Genomic DNA, 18,563 nt, shown 5'->3' with positions numbered 1-18,563 from the left:
TAGCGCTTAGCAGTTGAGCGCGGTGCAGTTGCCATACCAAGCGGTGATGCAGCCAGTCAAGATGCTCTCAATGGTGCAGCTGTATAACTTTTTGAGGATCTGAGTGCCCATGCCAATTCTTCTCAGCCTCCTGAGGGGGAAGAGGAGCTGTTGTGCCCTCTTCACAACTGTGTGGGTGTGTGTGGATCACTTGAAGCTCTTGACCTGCTCCACTACAGCCCTGTCGATGTGGATGGGGGCGTGCTCGCCCCCCTATTTCCTGTAGTCCACGATCAGCTCCTTGGTCTTACTGACGTTGAGGGAGACGTTAAAATAAAGCAATTCACTGTTAAATGCCATTACAGTACTGGATAGAGTAAATATACGCTTAACTCCTCACTCAATGATAAAACAGATGCATCTGGATGTAAAATAGCGATCAACAGTATTGTCACCAACAGTCAGTCTAATAGCCTTTGTGACATAAAGTCATGTGCTTGTATTGCTCTAGTGTCAGACACAACTTGGCAGGGACGACCGGTTTGTTTCAGAAGTCAAAATGATCAAAACAGATGTATCATGAGAATTCACAACTCTTCCCAAGTGGTGGGGCTCCCGTGTGGCATCTCAGTGCACGAGGCATCACTGCGGTACCTGGTTCAAATCCAGGCTGCATCACTTCCGGCCGTGATTCGGTGGCACACAATTGGCCCAGTGTTGGCTGGGGTAGGCTGTCATTGTAAATAAGAATTCGTTCTTAACTGACTTGCCTAGTTAAATAAAATTCCCTGAACCAGTGTTGTTGGTCTATTCTAGACACATGTTACTCATAAATATCTGTTTAAATCGGATCTTTAGCTCTCTGTCCAAATCAAATTTTATTGGTCACATACACATGGCTAGCAGATGTTAATGCGAGTGTAGCAAAATGCTTGTGCTTCTAGTTCTGACAATGCAGTAATATCTAACTAGTAATCTGACAAATTCACAACAACTACCTTATACACACAAATGTAAAGGGATGAATAAGAATTTGTACATATAAATATATGGATGAGCGATGGTCGTGCGGCATAGGCAAGATGCAGTAGATGGTATAGAATAGAATACAGTATATACATATGAGATGAGTAGTGTAGGATATGTACACATTATTAAAGTGGCATTATTTAAAGTGACTAGTGATACCTTTATTAAGTCCAATTATTAAAGTGGCCAGAGATTTTAGTCTGTATGTTGGCAGCAGCCTCTCTATGTTAGTGATGGCTGTTTAACAGTCTGATGGCCTTGAGATAGAAGCTGTTTATCAGTCTCTCGGTCCCAGCTTTGATGCACCTGAACTGACCTCGCCTTCTGGATGGTAGAGGGGTGAATAGGCAGTGGCTCGGGTGGTTGTTGTCCTTGATGATCTTTTTGGCCTTCCTGTGACATCAGGTGCTGTAGATGTCCTGGAGGGCAGGCAGTTTGCTCACTGAGTCAGCGTATACGTCAATATTATTGCCCGAAGCTATGGGGAACATATCCCAGTCCACGTGATCGAAGCAATCTTGAAGCGTTGAATCCGATTGGTCAGACCAGCGTTGGATGGACCTGAGCATGGGCGTTTCCTGTTTTAGTTTTTGCCAATAGCAGGGGGAGCAATAAAATGGAGTCATGATCAGATTTGCCGAATGGAGCACAGGGGAGGGCTTTGTTTGCATCGCGGAAGTTAGAGTAGCAGTGACCCAGAGTGCTACCAAATTGTGTCGCGCATTCAATGTGCTGATCGAATTTAGGAAGAATTGTTCTCAGATTAGCTTTGTTAAAATCCCCAGCTACAATAAATGCCTCATATAATTATGTGTCCTCACATAATACAATGTCTTTAACTGAAATAAAACGACAATTGAATGATAAACAATGCTCTAAAATTGGTTTGCCAGAAGTTAGTTTCAGTTCACTATTATTGACGTTCCTCCAGTTGACTGAAGAGAAGGGAACGTCTAGGTTCCTTTTCCCGCTATATTTGGGAGAGGTGAGTTGTGTCAGCGTGTCGACCATATTAGGGTGCTCTGCCAAGTTAGGGTGGTCCCTTACAAAGATAATAGATTTGGGGAATTCCTGGGAAGGCCCATGTGTGTAAAGTAGCTGAGGTGTGTTTGTGTCACATCCACCATGTAAGGAGACTGTCATGGCATGGAGGGATCCCTCCTGTCTCAGCCTCCAGTATTTATGCTGCAGTAGTTTATGTGTCGGGGGGCTAGGGTCAGTCTGTTACATCTGGAGTATTTCTCTTGTCTTATCCGGTGTCCTGTGTGAATTTAAATATGCTCTCTCTAATTCTCTCTTTCTCTCTTTCTGTCTTTCTCTCGGAGGACCTGAGCCCTAGGACCATGCCTCAGGACTACCTGGTATGATGACTCCTTGCTGTCCCCAGTCCACCTGGCCGTGCTGCTGCTCCAGTTTCTACTGTTCTGCCTGTGGCTATGGAACCCTGACCTGTTCACCGGACGTGCTTGTTGCACCCTCGACAACTACTATGATTATTATTATTTGACCATGCTGGTCATTTATGAACATTTTAACATTTTAACATCTTGACCATGTTCTGTTATAATATCCACCCTGCACAGCCAGAAGAGGACTGGCCACCCCTCATAGCCTGGTTCCTCTCTAGGTTTCTTCCTAGGTTTTTGGCCTTTCTAGGGAGTTTTTCCTAGGGAGTTTTTCCTAGCCACCGTGCTTCTTTCACATGCTTTGCTTGCTGTTTGGGGTTTTAGGCTGGGTTTCTGTACAGCACTTTGAGATATCAGCTGATGTACGAAGGGCTATATAAAAATACATTTGATTGATTGATTTTGATTGATTACAGCCAGTGGTGGGATCCTCATATTTTACAGCTATGTCTTTGTTCATGTAAATATGTGGATATGCTTAGGACACTAATAACGAGCATTTATGTTAAAAATTTAATCTAGGCCTAATACTGAGCTGAATAATCCTTATACTGTAAATTATATCTTGAACTCCTTACCATTTCACCAAATGTGGAACTTAACCTTTCACCCAATTCTCTATATTACCACCTCAGCTTACATATTAACTAACCTGTACCTTCAAGTTCATCTTGATTTGGAAAACTTTCCTGATCACTTACTCTTTTGAAAATGTGTTTTTCTTGAACCAGAGATATGTCCCCAGAGAATCAATGATCAACTAATATCTCTAGCCAGTTGGCTCCTGAACCTCTCTTTGAACTGACCTTTATACCGAGCAGCTGATATTAATATATCTGTGTGTATTTTACAGTGTTTGTGTATGCACCAGTGGCAATGTTAAACCTTAACCCTTCGCAGGTGCTGGGTTTTTCCTCATGCCACGTGTGGTACTGGTTGACCTGGAAGAAAGGGGTCCTTTCCCAGCATTCCTTGCTGTTCACGTATGTCTGGACACCCAGACACATACTGAATCACAGTGACATGGGAGTTAAAAGTACACACTGTAGTTTGAAGAACTTGTGGAGGCCTCCAAATGATTAAAAAATAAAATGGGTCACAGCAATTCCATGGTAACGGAATTACGCTGAGACTCAGAAAACATTGATTCTTCATTTTAAGGTGAAGAAACGGAGTCTCAGCATAACTCCATTACCATGGAAAATGACCTTGGTAAGATGTCAAGTAAATGCATTCTAATGGTAAGAGATATCTAGTTAAGATGAGCCCGGACCTGACGCAGACCAGAAACGGCTTTGCCGCCCTGGATCCAGAGGTTCCAGCGCTTCCCATTCAAGATCAGATCCGGAGGTACCTACATCTTCATCCTCTGTTCTGTCTACCTCTCCGGTGGCTTCTACCTCGGGTTCAGATCTTCGGAGCTGCCTGAGAAACTGGCCCATTCAACATCACCAGCTGTCATCATAGGCAGCTCTATGGTGAGAAACATCTCGGTTCCCAAGGCAAAAACACTGTGCTACCCAGGGGCACGAGTTCAGAACATCACAAGGCTGCTTCCGACTGTTCTACGACATGCTGGGAGCTGACACTGCCGTAGTCCATGTGGGGTCAAACGACATCAGGAGGGCTAGCTTGGAACATCTGAAAATTGATTTTAAAGAACTGATTTTAGCATTAAAAGACTCCAAAAAACTGCCAATCATTTCAGGTCCAGTACCATTGTTGGGCCGCGGGTGTGAAAGTTTCAGCAGACTGCTGGCATTACACATCTGGCTAAAAGACTACTGTAGCTCTGCTGGAGTCACTTTTATAGAGAACTTTGACACCTTCTGGAAACAGAAGACACACTACAGGAATGACGGAGTCCATCCAAATCATCTTGGCTCCTGGACTCCACACATTTCAAGGCTGCGTTGAAACAAGACTTATTAATGACCCAAGACCAGCTCAGTTAATCTCTACCAATGTGACAATGAGTCGTTATAATGCTGCATCAAATGTACATTATCCTAGGGGCGTTGGCAGACACAATGTAAATAACTTAATTTATGTCCCCCTAATTGCCCTGAATACCTCTGTTGATCCTACAGCTATTGTAAGCAGTAATCATGAACCTATCAACCATAGTTACACTGTTAGCACTGAGGCGGTGTGCAATAGTAGGAAGACCACTTTGTGCAGCTCACCCTGCACTATCAGCTCCAATATAAATAACATGAGCATGTCTACTTCTGATAAGTTTCCCAGTAAAGCATTACAAACAATCAAGCAACTCAGAAAAGTGCTAAGAATTGCCCATATTAACATATTCAGCCTGAGAAACAAGGTCCATGAAGTCAATAACGTGTTTGTAACAGATGACATTCATATTCTATCTCTGAAACTCACTTAGATAATACCTTTGATGATACAGTGGTAGCAATACATGGTTATAACATTTAACGAAAAGACAGAAATGCCAACGGGGGCGATGTTGCGGTCTATATAAAGAACCACATTCCTGTAAAGCTTAGAGACGATCTAATGGTAAATACTGTTGAAGTAATATGACTACAGGTTCATCTGCCTGCAAGAGCACAGCGCGGAATGCTCAATGAGGTTAAGAAGAGTCCTAGAGTGTCAGCTAAAGATTTACAGAAATCTCTGGAACATGCTAACATCCAAATAAACATTGCTGCACGCCTGAATGTCTGCAAAAGTGCACCTGGATATTCCACAGTGCTACTGGCAAAATATTCTGTGGACAGATGAAACTACAGTTGAGTTGTTTGGAAGGAATACACAACACTATGTGTGGAGAAAAAAAAGCATAGCACACCAACATCAAAACCTCATCCCAACTGTAAAGTATGGTGGAGGGAGCATCATGGTTTGGGGCTGCTCTGCCTCAGGGCCTGGACAGCTTGCTATCATCAACGGAAAAATGAGTTCCCAAGTTTATCAAAACATTTTGCAGGAGAATGTTAGGCTACCTGTCCGCCAATTGAAGCTCAACAGAAGTTGGGTGATGCAAGAGGACAAAGACCCAAAACACAGAAACACAAAACACAAGTGTTGGCTTCAACAGAAGAAAATACGCCTTCTGGAGTGGCCCAGTCAGAGTCCTGACCTCAACCCGATTGAGATGCTGTGGCATGACCTCGAGAGCAGTTCACACCAGACATCCCAAGAATATTGCTGAACGGAAACAGTTTTGTAAAGAGGAATGGTCCAAAATTCCTCTTGACTGTTGTGCAGGTCTGATCCGCAACTACAGAAAACGTTTGGTTGAGGTCATTGCTTCCAAAGGAGGGTCAACCAGTTATTAAATCCAAGAGTTCACATACTTTTTCCACCCTGCACTGTGAATGTTTACATGGTGTGTTCAATAAAGACATAAAAATGTATAATTGTTTGTGTGTCATTAGTTTAAGCAGACTGTGTTTGTCTATTGTTGTTACCTAGATGAAGATCAGATCAAATTTTATGATCAATTTATGCAGAAATCCAGGTATTTCCAAAGGGTTCACATACTTTTTCTTGCCACTGTATAAGAGGTCATACAAGAAGTTTTGTAGTGATTCATATGTTGATGATGTAAAGAATATTTGCTGGTCTGTGGTGTGTAATGAGGAGCAACCAGTTGCTGGACTTGGCACATTTATGAAATTGCTTATTCCAGTTACTAATAAGCACGGACCCATTAAGAAAATGACTGGGAAAACTGTTAAATCCCCTTGGATTGATGAGGAATTAAAAAATGGTATGGTTGAGAGGGATGAGGCAAAAGGTATGGAAAATAGGTCTGGCAGCCCAACTGATTGGCAAACGTACTGCAAATTAAGAAATCTTGTGACTAAGCTAAATAAAAATACAAATAAACTATACTATGAAACAAAGTTTAATGATAGTAAAAAGCTTTGGAGTACCTTCAATGACATTTTGGGAAAGAAAGCCAACTCGGCTCCATCGTTCATTGAATCAGATGGCTCATTTATCACAAAACCCACTGATATTGTCAACTACTTTGAGTTTTTCATTGGCAAGATAAGCAAACATAGGGATAACATGCCAGCAACAAACGCTGACACTGCACATCTAAGTATATCTGACCAAATTATGAAAGACAAGAATTGTACTTTTGAATTCTGTAAAGTCAGCGTGGAAGGAGGTGAAAAAATTATTGTTGCCTATCAACAATGACAAGCCACCGGGGTCTGACAATCTGGATGGAAAATTACTGAGGATAATAGCGGACGATATTGCCACTCCTATTTGCCACATCTTCAATTAAAGCCTACTAGAAAGTGTGTGCCCTCAGGCCTGGAGGGAAGTCATTCCGCAACACCAGAAAAGTAAAGACCTCTTTACTGGCTCAAATAGCCAACCAATCAGCTTGTTACCAACCCTTAGTAAACTTCTGGAAAAATTGTGTTTGACCAGAAACAACGCTATTTCACAGTAAACAAATTGACAACAGACTTTCAGCACGCTTATAGGGAAGGACACTCAACAACCACAGTACTTACACAAATGACTGATGATTGGCTGAGAGAAATAGATGATCAAATGATTGTGGGGGCTGCCTTGTTAGACTTCAGTTCGGCTTTTGACATAATCGATCATAGTCTGCTGCTGGAAAAACATATGTGTTATGGCTCCACACCACCTGCTATATTGTGGATAGAGATACTTGTCTAACAGAACACAGAGGGTGTTCTTAAATGGAAGCCTCTCCAACATAATCCAGGTAGAATCAGGAATTCCCCAGGGCAGCTGTCCATAATAAAGCGTTACTCTGCCTTCTTAACAACACTATCAATGAGGAAAGGTCCTACAGGCCCTGGTTTTGTCGCACCTAGACTACTGTTCAGTAGTGTGGTCAGGTGCCACAAAGAGGGACTTAGGAAAATTGAAGTTGGCTCAGAACAGGGCAGCACGGCTGGCCCTTAAAAGTACACGGAGAGCCAACGTTAATGACATGCATGTCAATCTCTCATTGCTCACAGTGGAAGAGAGATTGACGTCATCGTTACGTGTTTTTGTAAGAGGTGAATGTAATGAGTTGTCTGTTTAAAATACTAGCACACAGCTCGGACACCAATGCATACCCCACAAGACATGTCACCAGAGGTCTCTTCACAGTCCCCAAGTCCAGAACAGACTATGGGAGGCACACAGTACTACATAGAGCCATGACTGCATGGAACTCTATTCCACATCAGGTAACTGATGCAAGCAGTAGAATCAGATTTAAAAAGCAGGTAAAAATACATCTTATTGAACAACGGAGACTGTGAAGAGACACACACAAAGGTACAGACACATTGTGATATTGTTGTATGGTGGTATTGAACATTTTGTGTTGTGGATATGTGGTGGTGTAGGGATGTTATATGATGTACTGTTTTATCTTTAGCTCATTCAGTACAAACATAGTTCACTGTTTTATCTGTTGTTTTATATGTAATGTGGGTGCTTTGGTGTGTTTGGACCCTAGGAAGAGTAGCTGCTGCCTTGGCAGGAACTAATTGGGATCCATAATAAATACAAATCCAAAAGATCAACATTTTTTGCAGTGCATAATACAAACAGTGTGACACCAGTCATAAAACTAAACATCCGTGTCATGATGCAGATATATTCTCAATTAAAACAAGTATTAGATACTGACTAGGCCTATATAAGAAACACACACACTACTTCCAATCATACACACCCTCCCCATCCCATGACTCTTATTGCCGTATGGGCCTGTGGAAGAGGCCTCTTTAAGTGGAGGCACGTTTAGCAGGCAACCTGGCTCATGTGACTGTCATACCTTCAGATATTACTGCAGGAACAGACCCAGGAATTTGAGACAGACAGGCCAGCCCAGGACAGCCTAGGAGCCTCCACTGAACCAACGCCTGATTCAATCATCAATAATCAGAGACCTGCTTGCTGCACTCTGTACCCTGGCCCCAGGACACAGGAAGGGGCCCACGAGGGGCCATCTGAGAGCCACGGGACTGCAGGGATGCTCCTTAGTTAGGGGTCCTACCAGGTCAAATGGATGGGCTGTTCAAATCACACGATAAAAACAACAAGAAATAAATAAAAAAAATGCAATATTTTATACTATAACCAGCAATGAGATCACCAACATGATATGCATGAGGTGGTTCAGTGAAACAGGCCTAGTGTTATCAGACATTGTTGTTGTCATTTTCAAGAAGCTTCCATGTGAAGCTACATTATCATGATATGATCAATAGACACTCAGTGACCTCAGTACGAGATATAAAGTATTTAAGCTATGGAGGCTGCTTAGCGGAGGACAGCTCATATTAATGTCTGTAACGGAGCGAATGGAATGACATCAAACAGATGGAAACCATGTGTTTGATGTACACTATTTGATACTATTCCACTCATTCCAGTCATTACCACGAGCCCGTCCTCCCCAATTAACGTGCCACCAACCTCCTGTGTATTTAAGTATGACTCAGAAGTATTTCTGTCTGTAATAAAGCCCTTTTTTGGGGAAAAACTCATTCTGATTCGTTGGGCCTGGTTCCCCAGTGGGTGGACCTATGCCCTCCCAGGCCCACCCATGGCTGCGCCATTGCCCAGTCATGTGAAATCCATAGATTGGGACCTAATGAATTGATTTCAATTGGACTGATTTCCTTACAAACTGTAACTCAGTAAAATCTCTGAAATTGTTGCATGTAGCGTTTATATTTTTGTTCAGTATATTTCTATGCGCCATCCATCCGCATAGGAAATGTCTTACTCCAGAGCGGGTGTTCTTCCGGTGTGACAGACAGATACTTTGTTTTGAAAACCAGAACTCAGAAGATCATTGTAATCTCCCTTGTTTGATCCGCATTGTAAAGAATAGAGAGTGATTAAAAACTTGGGGAACTAGCCATTGGAATGCACTATGGAAAGTTGCTCTGCCAAGCACAAGATAATCAGTGGTGTCAAAGTTCAGTGTGTCCACAAGGTTGCGCTCTAACAAAGCAGTTCTCATTCAAAGGACTTCAAAATTAATCCTATCTTAAATCCCTTTGTTACATTGTCTCCCATCCTTCACTTACCCTGACCTGAAAGAACAGAGCAAATTAAATAACATTTGTTCTTTTTTGTCAGATCGGTGCTGTCACGGATTAGCCTCGTACAGAATGTAAGCTTACGAGATCAGGATTGTTCGTAGGAGGCTAGTCACGGACAATATACCACTTAAGAATACTGATGCTCACTAAAGGTAGCCTACATCGTCTATCCACCCCTTATCTTTTTGCCGAAAAGTTGATTTGACAATGATGTTCTTCTAACCAACCATTTAATTCTAATGTTCAGCTCTACTGTTACAATAAAAGTGTAGTGGAATGGAGTAGAAACAGTATAATTCTATATCCAACCGGCTGCTGTCTTGGTTGGACCTGGTCTCTCTTGAAAATTAGATTTTATCTCAATGAGACTAACCTGTATAAATAAATACAAATATCTGCAAACAGATAAAGTCTGTGAAAACACACCAAAAGACATAGAGGGGTCTGCAGGTCATTAGAAGAACAGAAATAGGACAGCACTCCGGTAAATAAACTTAAATTGACATTTAATTGCTGCACGAATGTTTTGGGTATGAGCCCTTCTTCAGCGTGCAAGGCAATGGCAATCAATGTCACAACTTTACCTCACAGGTGGGCATAATTATACATTCCCAGTAAATATTGGCCCATTCAAGAGATCCCAGCAGAGGGAGCCAATACACCAACATGATCCAGCCTAAGAAAAGCATTCCCACTCCTCTGTAACAGTCTCCCATCAATATTTTAAATTCATTCAGTGGCAATAACATATCTAGACGAAGCATGGATTGTAGACTATTCCATGCATCTGATGCACAAGAAGAATAGGCAGTCTTGCTTAATACTGTGAATGTCCTGGGGACTTTAAGTAGCAACCACCTAGCTTACCAGGTATGGTAACTGCTGGTGGTGAAGGAGACCAGACGACAGAGGTAAAGTGGGAGTTGACCCAAAAGGGCTTTGTAGAAGAACACATGCATTCCCAAAGGCAAGGTCAAGTACAGGGTCAAATATGACCCCTATTGGGAGAAACATTGAATTAACAGTGTCACACCCATGGAGAACAATAGAGGACTCTTCTTTGTAGCTATCCCATTATGCCATAATGGGATAGTCCATGTTCTTATTTTACTACTACTAAGAGTTGGTGAACAATCTGAAAGGGTGCATACTGCCACCCGGAGTGTGTTTTCAAACAGGTATAAAGACAAAGTTGGCGATTTACTGACACCTGCAGTTATGGAATGTTTGCTCACGAATGTAATTCATTGGCTAATCCCTCCTGATGACCTGGATGGAATTATGTGGTCCTTCCTTAACCCATAGGAAGTCGCACCCAGTTGACCACTTCAAAATGGCTCTGCCCATGATAAAACTGGCTTTTGAGCACTAGAGGCATCTATCATTCTCAATGGTCATACCTTATCTCATTAACATGTTGTTTTAAACTTTGTCCACATAGTGTCTCAATAGCAAGGCTATGCTCACTGAGTCTGTACATAGTCAGAGCTTTCCTTAGGATGGGTCAGTCACTCTGTTTAGGGCCAAATAGCATTCTAGTTTGCTCTGTTTTTTTGTTAATTCTTTCCAATGTGTCAAGTAATTATCTTTTTGTTTTCTCATGATTTGGTTGGGTCTAATTGTGTTGTTGTCCTGGAGCTCTGTGGGGTCTGTTTGAGTTTGTGAACAGAGCCCCAGGACCAGCTTGCTTAGGGGACTCTTCTCCGGGTTCATATCTCTGTAGGTGATGGCTTTGTTATGGAAGGTTTGGGAATCGCTTCCTTTTAGGTGGTTGTAGAATTTAACGTCTCTTTTCTGGATTTTGATAATTAGCGGGTATCGGCCTAATTGTGCTCTGCATGCATTATTTACTGTTATAAGTTGTACACTGAGGATATTTTTGCAGAATTCTGCATGCAGTCTCAATTTGGTGTTTGTGTCACGATTCCTACCGACGGTGGCGCCCCCTCCTGCTCGGGTGGCGCTCGGCGGTCGTCGTCACCGGCCTATTAGCTACCACCGATTCCCTTTTTGTTTTTCCCTTGTTTTATGTTTTCTCACCTGCCCTGAGTTAGGCAATTAAGAGGGCTATTTAGTTCAGCTGGCCCGCACCCTATTGTGCGGGATTGTTTTTCTGTGTGTCGACTGAGTTTTGTTCGACTGTGCTTGTCGATTGTATTTTTCCCTGTTGTTGGGAAACCTTTTATTTTGTACATGTGGTTTATTAAAATTACCGCACAGTGTTCGCTGCTTCCTGCGCTTCTTTCCGCCACACAACAGACAAGCCGTTACAGAATCCCGCACCACAAAGAGCATGGAATCAGCGGGAGCAGCGGGCACTCCACTACCCTCGATGGAGGAACGTGTCCTGCAGAATACATCGGTCCTGCATCGCATCGGATCCGCCATGGACCAGATGATGGAGAGGATGGACAGATGGGAGAAGAGTGGTATCCTCTCTCCACCTACACCCCCCCCCCCCCCCCCCGATACAACCATCTCCTACGACGTCTGGCTCTGGCGCGCTTCGCCTGGCACTCCCGAGGGAGTACGATGGGATGGTGGCTGGGTGCAAGGGGTTTCTTCTCCAGTTAGAGTTGTACCTGGCCACCGTCAGACCTGCTCCTACAGGAGAGGAGAGCGTGAGTGCCCTCGTTTCCTGCCTGACGGGCCGAGCTCTGGAGTGGGCTAATGCGGTCTGGAACGCTCCAGACTCGGCGAGGGACCACTACCCAGAGTTCACCCGCCGCTTTTGGGCTGTTTTCGACCACCCCCCCCGAAGGTAGAGCGGCGGGTGAACGGCTGTTCCACCTCAGGCAGGAGACAAGGAGCGCTTAAGACTTCGCGCTGGAGTTTAGGACCTTGGCTGCTGGAGCAGGGTGGAATGACAGGGCCCTCATAGACCACTACCGGTGTAGTCTCCGGGCGGACGTCCGCAGGGAGCTGGCCTGTAGGGACACCAATCTATCCCTGGATGAACTCATCGATATGTCCATACGGTTGGACAATTTGCTGGCTGCCCGCGGCCGTTCGGAGAGGGTCCTGCCCGTTCCACCCCCGTGCACCCCCGCCCCTACCCCTATGGAGGTAGGGGGGGCCGTGCCAAGGGGCACCGGAGGAGGTGGCTCCTCCTGCACCAGCTGTGGTCGGAGAGGACACACGGCCGACCGGTGCTGGAGGAGCCAGTCTGGGAGTCGAGAAGGCAGGCAGAACACTTCTCGGTCACCTCAGGTGAGCCAGCACCAGATTCGCCCAGAACCCCCTGTTGGTCATGTGTTTTTGCCTGTTTCATTTTCTAAATTTTTTCCCTCTTCCCAGCATAGGGCGCTAGTCGATTCAGGCGCAGCTGGGAACTTTATGGACCGTGGACTTGCCATTAAGCTGGGCATTCCACGGGTGCCGATAGATTCCCCCTTCCCCGTGCACTCCTTAGATAGCCGACCATTAGGGTCAGGGCTAGTCAGGGAGTCTACGGTGCCGCTGGACATGGTAACGCTGGGGAATCATAAGGAAAGCATTAACTTTTTCCTTATTGATTCACCTGCGTTTCCGGTGGTGCTGGGGGTCCCCTGGCTGGCTGGTCACAATCCCCTCATTTCATGGAAACAGGGGGTTCTCCAGGGGTGGTCAGAGGAGTGTTCAGGGAGGTGTCTAGGAGTTTCCATATGTGCCACGTCGGTGGAGAGTCCAGAACAGGTGTCCACCGTGCGCATTCCCCCTGAATACGCCGATTTGCCGATCGCTTTTTGTAAAAAGAGAGCGACTAAATTACCACCTCATCGACAAGGGGATTGTGCGATAGATCTCCAGGTTAACGCTGCGCTTCCCAGGAGTCACGTGTACCCCTAGTCACAAGAGGAGACGGCGGCTATGGAGACATACGTCACGGAATCCTTGGGACAGGGGTACATTCGGCCCTCCATCTCACCCGCTTCCTCGAGTTTCTTTTTTGTGAAGAAAAAGGAGGGAGGTCTGCGTCCGTGCATTGATTATAGAGGTCTAAACGCGATCACGGTGGGGTTTAGTTACCCACTACCTCTTATCGCTACGGCGGTGGAATCATTTCACGGAGCACAGTTCTTCACAAAATTGGATCTCAGGAGCGCGTATAACCTGGTGCGTATCAAGAAGGGAGATGAGTGGAAAACCACCTTTAGTACCACATCAGGCCATTATGAGTACCTCGTCATGCCGTATGGGTTGAAAAATGCTCCAGCCGTCTTTCAACCCTTTGTTGACGAGATTCTCAGGGACCTGCACGGGCAGGGCGTGATTGTCTATATCGATGACATTCTGATATATTCCGCCACCCGCTCCGCGCATGTGTCCCTGGTGCGCAAGGTGCTTGGTAGACTGCTGGAGCATGACCTATACGTTAAGGCTGAGAAGTGTGAGTTTTCCAAATGAGCCGTCTCCTTTCTGGGTTATCGCATTTCCACCACGGGGGTGGTGATGGAGTGTGACCGCGTTAAGGCCGTGCGTAATTGGCCGACTCCAACCACGGTGAAGGAAGTGCAGCGGTTCTTGGGCTTTGCCAACTACTACCGGAGGTTTATCCGGGGGTTTGGCCAGGTAGCTCTAGGGCAACGGTGTCTAGATGGAATTTGTATTTGTGGTCCTGGCGACCTTTTTTGGAACACCGTTATTTTTGTCTTACTGAGATTTACTGTCAGGGCCCAGGTCTGACAGAATATGTGCAGAAAATCTAGGTGCCACTGTAGGCCCTCCTTGGTTGGTGATAGAAGCACCAGATCATCAGCAAACAGCAGACATTTGACTTCAGATTCTAGTAGGGTGAGGCCGAGTGCTGCAGACTGTTCTAGTGCCCTCGCCATTTCATTGATATACAGTTGAAGTCAGAAGTTTACATACACTTAGGTTGGAGTCATTAAAACTCATTTTTCAACCACTCCACAAATTTCTTGGTAACAAACTATAGTTTTGGCAAGTCGGTTAGAATATCTACTTTGTCCATGACACAAGTAATTTTTCCAACAATTGTTTACAGACAGATTATTTCACTTATAATGCACTGTATCACAATTCCAGTGGGTCAGAAGTTTGAATACACTAAATTGACTGTGCCTTTAATAAACAGCTTGGGAAATTCCAGAACATGATGTCATGGCTTTAGAAGCATCTAATAGGCTAGTTGGCATCATTTGAGTCAATTGGAGGTGCACCTGTAGGCCTATCTTCAAAGGCCTACCTTCAAACTCAGTGCCTCTTTGCTTGACATCATGGGGAAATCAGCCAAGACCTCAGAAAAAAATGTGTAGACCTCCACAAGTCTGGTTCATTCTTGGGAGCAATTTCCAAAAGCCTGAAGGTACCACGTTCATCTGTACAAACAATAGTACGCAAGTATAAACACCATGGGACCACGCAGCCGTCATACCGCTCAGGAAGGAGACACGTTCTGTCTCCTAGAGATGAACGTACTTTGGTGCAAAAAGTGCAAATCAATCCCAGAACAACAGCAAAGGACATTGTGAAGATACTGGAGGAAACAGGTACAAAAGTATCTATATCCACAGTTAAACAAGTCCTATATCAACATAACCTGAAAGGCCCCTCCGCAAGGAAGAAACCACTGCTCCAAAACCGCCATAAAAAAGCCAGACTATGGTATGCAACTGCACATGGGGACAAAGAACATACTTTTAGGAAAAATGTCCTCTGGTCTGATGAAACAAAAATAGAACTGTTTGGCCATAATGACCATTGTTATGTTTGGAGGAAAAAGGGGGACGCTTGCAAGCCAAAGAACACCATCCCAACCGTGAAACACGGGGGTGGCAGCATCATGTTGTGGGGGTGCTTTGCTGCAGGAGGGACTGGTGCACTTCACAAAATAGATGGCTTCATGAGGCAGGAAAATTATGTGGATATATTGAAGCAACATCTCAAGACATCAGTCAGGAAGTTAAAGCTTGGTCGCAAATGGGTCTTCCAAATGGACAATGACCCCGAGCATACTTCCAAGGTTGTGGCAAAATGGCTTAAGGACAACAAAGTCAAGGTATTGGAGTGGCCATCCCCAAATCACTGACCTCATTCCTATAGGCCATTTGTGGGCAGAACTGAAAAAGCATGTGTGAGCAAGGAGGCCTTCAAACCTGACTCAGTTACACCAGCTCAGTTAGGAGGAATGGGCCAAAATTTACCCAACTTATTGTGGGAAGCTTGTGGATGGCTACCCAAACGTTTGACCCAAGTTAAACAATTTAAAGGCAATGCTACCAAATACAAATTGAGTGTATGTAAACTTCTGACCCACTGGGAATGTGATGAAATAAATAAATGCTGAAATAAATATTTCTCCTTACTATTATTCTGACATTTCACATTCTTAAAATAAAGTGGTGATCCTAACTGACCTAAGACAGGGAATTTTTACTATGATTAAATGTCAGGAATTGTGAAAAACTGAGTTTAAATGTATTTGGCTAAGGTGTACGTAAACTTCCGACTTCAACTGTATATGTTGAAGAAGGTGAGGCTTAAGCTGCATCCCTGTCTCACCCCACAGCCCTGTGGAAAGAAATGTGTGTGTTTTTTGTCAATTTTAACCGCACACCTGTTGTTTGTGTACATGGATGTTATAATGTCATATGTTTTTCCCCCAACACCACTTTCCATCAATTTCTATAGCAGACCCTCAGGCCAAATTGAGTCAAAGGCTTTTTTGAAATCAGCAAAGCATGAGAAGACTTTGCCTTTGTTTTGTTTTGTCGGTTTGTCAATTAGGGTGTGCAGGGTGAATATGTGGTCTGTCGTACGGTAATTTGGTAAAAAGCCAATTTGACATTTGCTCAGCACATTGTTTTAACTAAGGCAATGTACAAGTCTGCTGTTAATGATAATGCAGAGGATTTTCCCAAAGTCGCTGTTGACGCATGTCCCAGCGGTAGTTATTGGGGTCAAATTTGTCTCCACTTTTGTGGATTGGCGTGATCAGTCCTTGGTTCCAAATATGGAGGAAGATGCCAGAGCTAAGGAGGATGTTAATGAGTTTAAGTATAGCCATTTGGAATTTGTTGTCTGTATATTTTATAATTTCATTGAGGGTACCATCAACATCACAGCCCTTTTTGGGTTGAAGGGTTTGTATTTTTTCCTGTATTTCATTCAATGTAATTGGAGAATCCAGTGGGTTCTGGTAGTCTTAAATAGTTGATTCTAAGATTTGTATTTGATCATGTGTATGTTTTTACTGTTTGTTCTTTGTTATAGGGCCAAAAATATTGGAGAAATGGTTTACCCATAGATCTCCATTTTGGATAGATAACTCTTCGTATTGTTGTTTGTTTAGTGTTTTCCAATTTTCCCAGAAGTGGTTATTCTATGGATTCTTCAATTACATTGAGCTGATTTCTGAGTATATTTCTGTGTTTTTTTGTGATTCACCATAGTAAAGGCGTAGACTCAGGTTTTCTGTCTCTATGTTTTTGGTTGGATAGGTTTCTCAATTTCTTTCTTAGGTTTTTGCATTCTTCATACAATCTTTTGTCATTGTTGTTCATTTTCTTCGGATTTCTGTTTGAAATTTTTATATTTGATAGGGAAGCTGAGAGGTCAAATATACTGTTTAGGTTTTCTACTGCCAGGTTTACACCTTCACTATTACAGTGAAACGTTTTGTCCAGGAAGTTGTCTAAAAGGGATTGAATTTGTTGTTGCCTAATTGTTTTTTGCTATGTTTCCACACTACATTCCTTCAATCTATAGCATTTCTTAATATTATTCAGTTCCTTTGTCTCTCTCTCTCTCTTTCTCTGTTAGTCTGTGTGTGACTGTGTGTGCATTTCTAACAACTTCCCAATATTCTCATCTTCTACCCTTGATGTTCTTGCTGCTTTTCTTCTACCCCTTCTCACCTGTCCTCACTTCCCTCCTTTCTTCATCAGCCAGGGGATCACCTCTTCTACATCATCATCATCAAAAGCCAGTGGTGTAAAGTACATAACTAAAAATACTTTAAAGTACCACTTAAGTCTTTTTTTGAGGTATCTGTACTTTGCTTTTGAAATTTTTGACAACTTTTACTTTAACTTCACTACATTCCTAAAGAAAATAATGTACTTTTTACATTTTCCCTGACACCGAAAAGTACTTGTTACATTTTGACAGGAAAATGGTCCAATTCATACACTTATCAAGAGAACATCCCTGGTCATCCCTACTGCCTCTTATAAATGTGTAAATAAATGTCAGTGTTGTAGTGTACCCCTGGCTATCCGTAAAGTAAAAAAAAAAACATTGTGCTGTCTGATTTGCATAATATAAGGATTTTGAAGTTATTAATACTTTTACTTGTGATACTTAAGTTTATTTAAAACCAAACACTTTTAGACTTTTACTCAAGTAGAATTTTACAGGGTGACTCTCACTTTCACTTGAGTCCTGTTCTACTAAGGTATCTTTACTTTTACTACAGTATGACTTTTGGGTACTTTTTCCACCACTGTCAAAAGCATCGACTGATTATAGGCCTAGTATACGTAGAACAATGGGCCGGGGAAAATAACCTTCAAGCTGTTTCTCTGCTAAATTATTCCTATTTTGATGCAATCGTTTAGAATAACTTATTTTATCACAACATTATATCGGTTGATGGCCATTGAATAATGGTGATGACAGGATGATCCTCCACGTTTCAGACCAGAATAGTGAGATGCGAGACGCAATCGGATGCATTGCGAAGGTTTTCCAGGAGACGGCGCAGTGAGCCATTACGTTTCAGTTGCATATGAAAAGGGGTGTAGGAGGCTAGCACAGCAAAGTGGAGCCAGCAAGCAGGACCCAGGACAGGCACACCGATAGGTAGTTCAGAGGAGTAAAAGCCGGCACGGCGCTGGGTGGACTCAAGGTCTGATTGAGGCTCGCTACTTGGTAAGATTATCCGAGATAAACGACCAGCAAGCAATATGTTAATTAGGCAGTTTAGCTACTTCGTATTTTCCCACGAGTTTGTCCTGAATAGGTACACTGTAAACAAAGGCTTGGCGTTTTGTAATAACGTCGTTATTAATGTAGCTACGAATTCACCGAAACCATTCGATTCTGCAAAAAAAACGACAAGTTTACT

At 43.5% G+C, this 18,563-nt stretch overlaps 1 protein-coding gene across 2 annotated transcripts in view; it reads left to right on the top strand.

The window, feature by feature from the left end:
• Nucleotides 1-18,221: 18,221 nt before the first annotated feature.
• acpl2 (acid phosphatase-like 2) overlaps nucleotides 18,222-18,563 on the top strand; it is an 80,856-nt gene continuing 80,514 nt past the window's right edge. Inside the window, exon 1 of one of the 2 annotated variants that reach the window (XM_045702900.2) lies at nucleotides 18,222-18,367. The gene's annotated coding sequence lies outside the window, so the exon portion shown is untranslated. The remainder of the gene's footprint in view (nucleotides 18,368-18,563) is intronic. The other variant, NM_001139989.1, reaches the window with a different exon arrangement.

Source organism: Salmo salar, chromosome 20 (genome assembly GCF_965601325.2).
Source record: "Salmo salar chromosome 20, fSalSal1, whole genome shotgun sequence".
NCBI classification, from domain to species: domain Eukaryota; kingdom Metazoa; phylum Chordata; class Actinopteri; order Salmoniformes; family Salmonidae; genus Salmo; species Salmo salar.
Note: the sequence above shows the minus strand (reverse complement) of the source record. Positions and strands in the feature narration are given on the sequence as shown.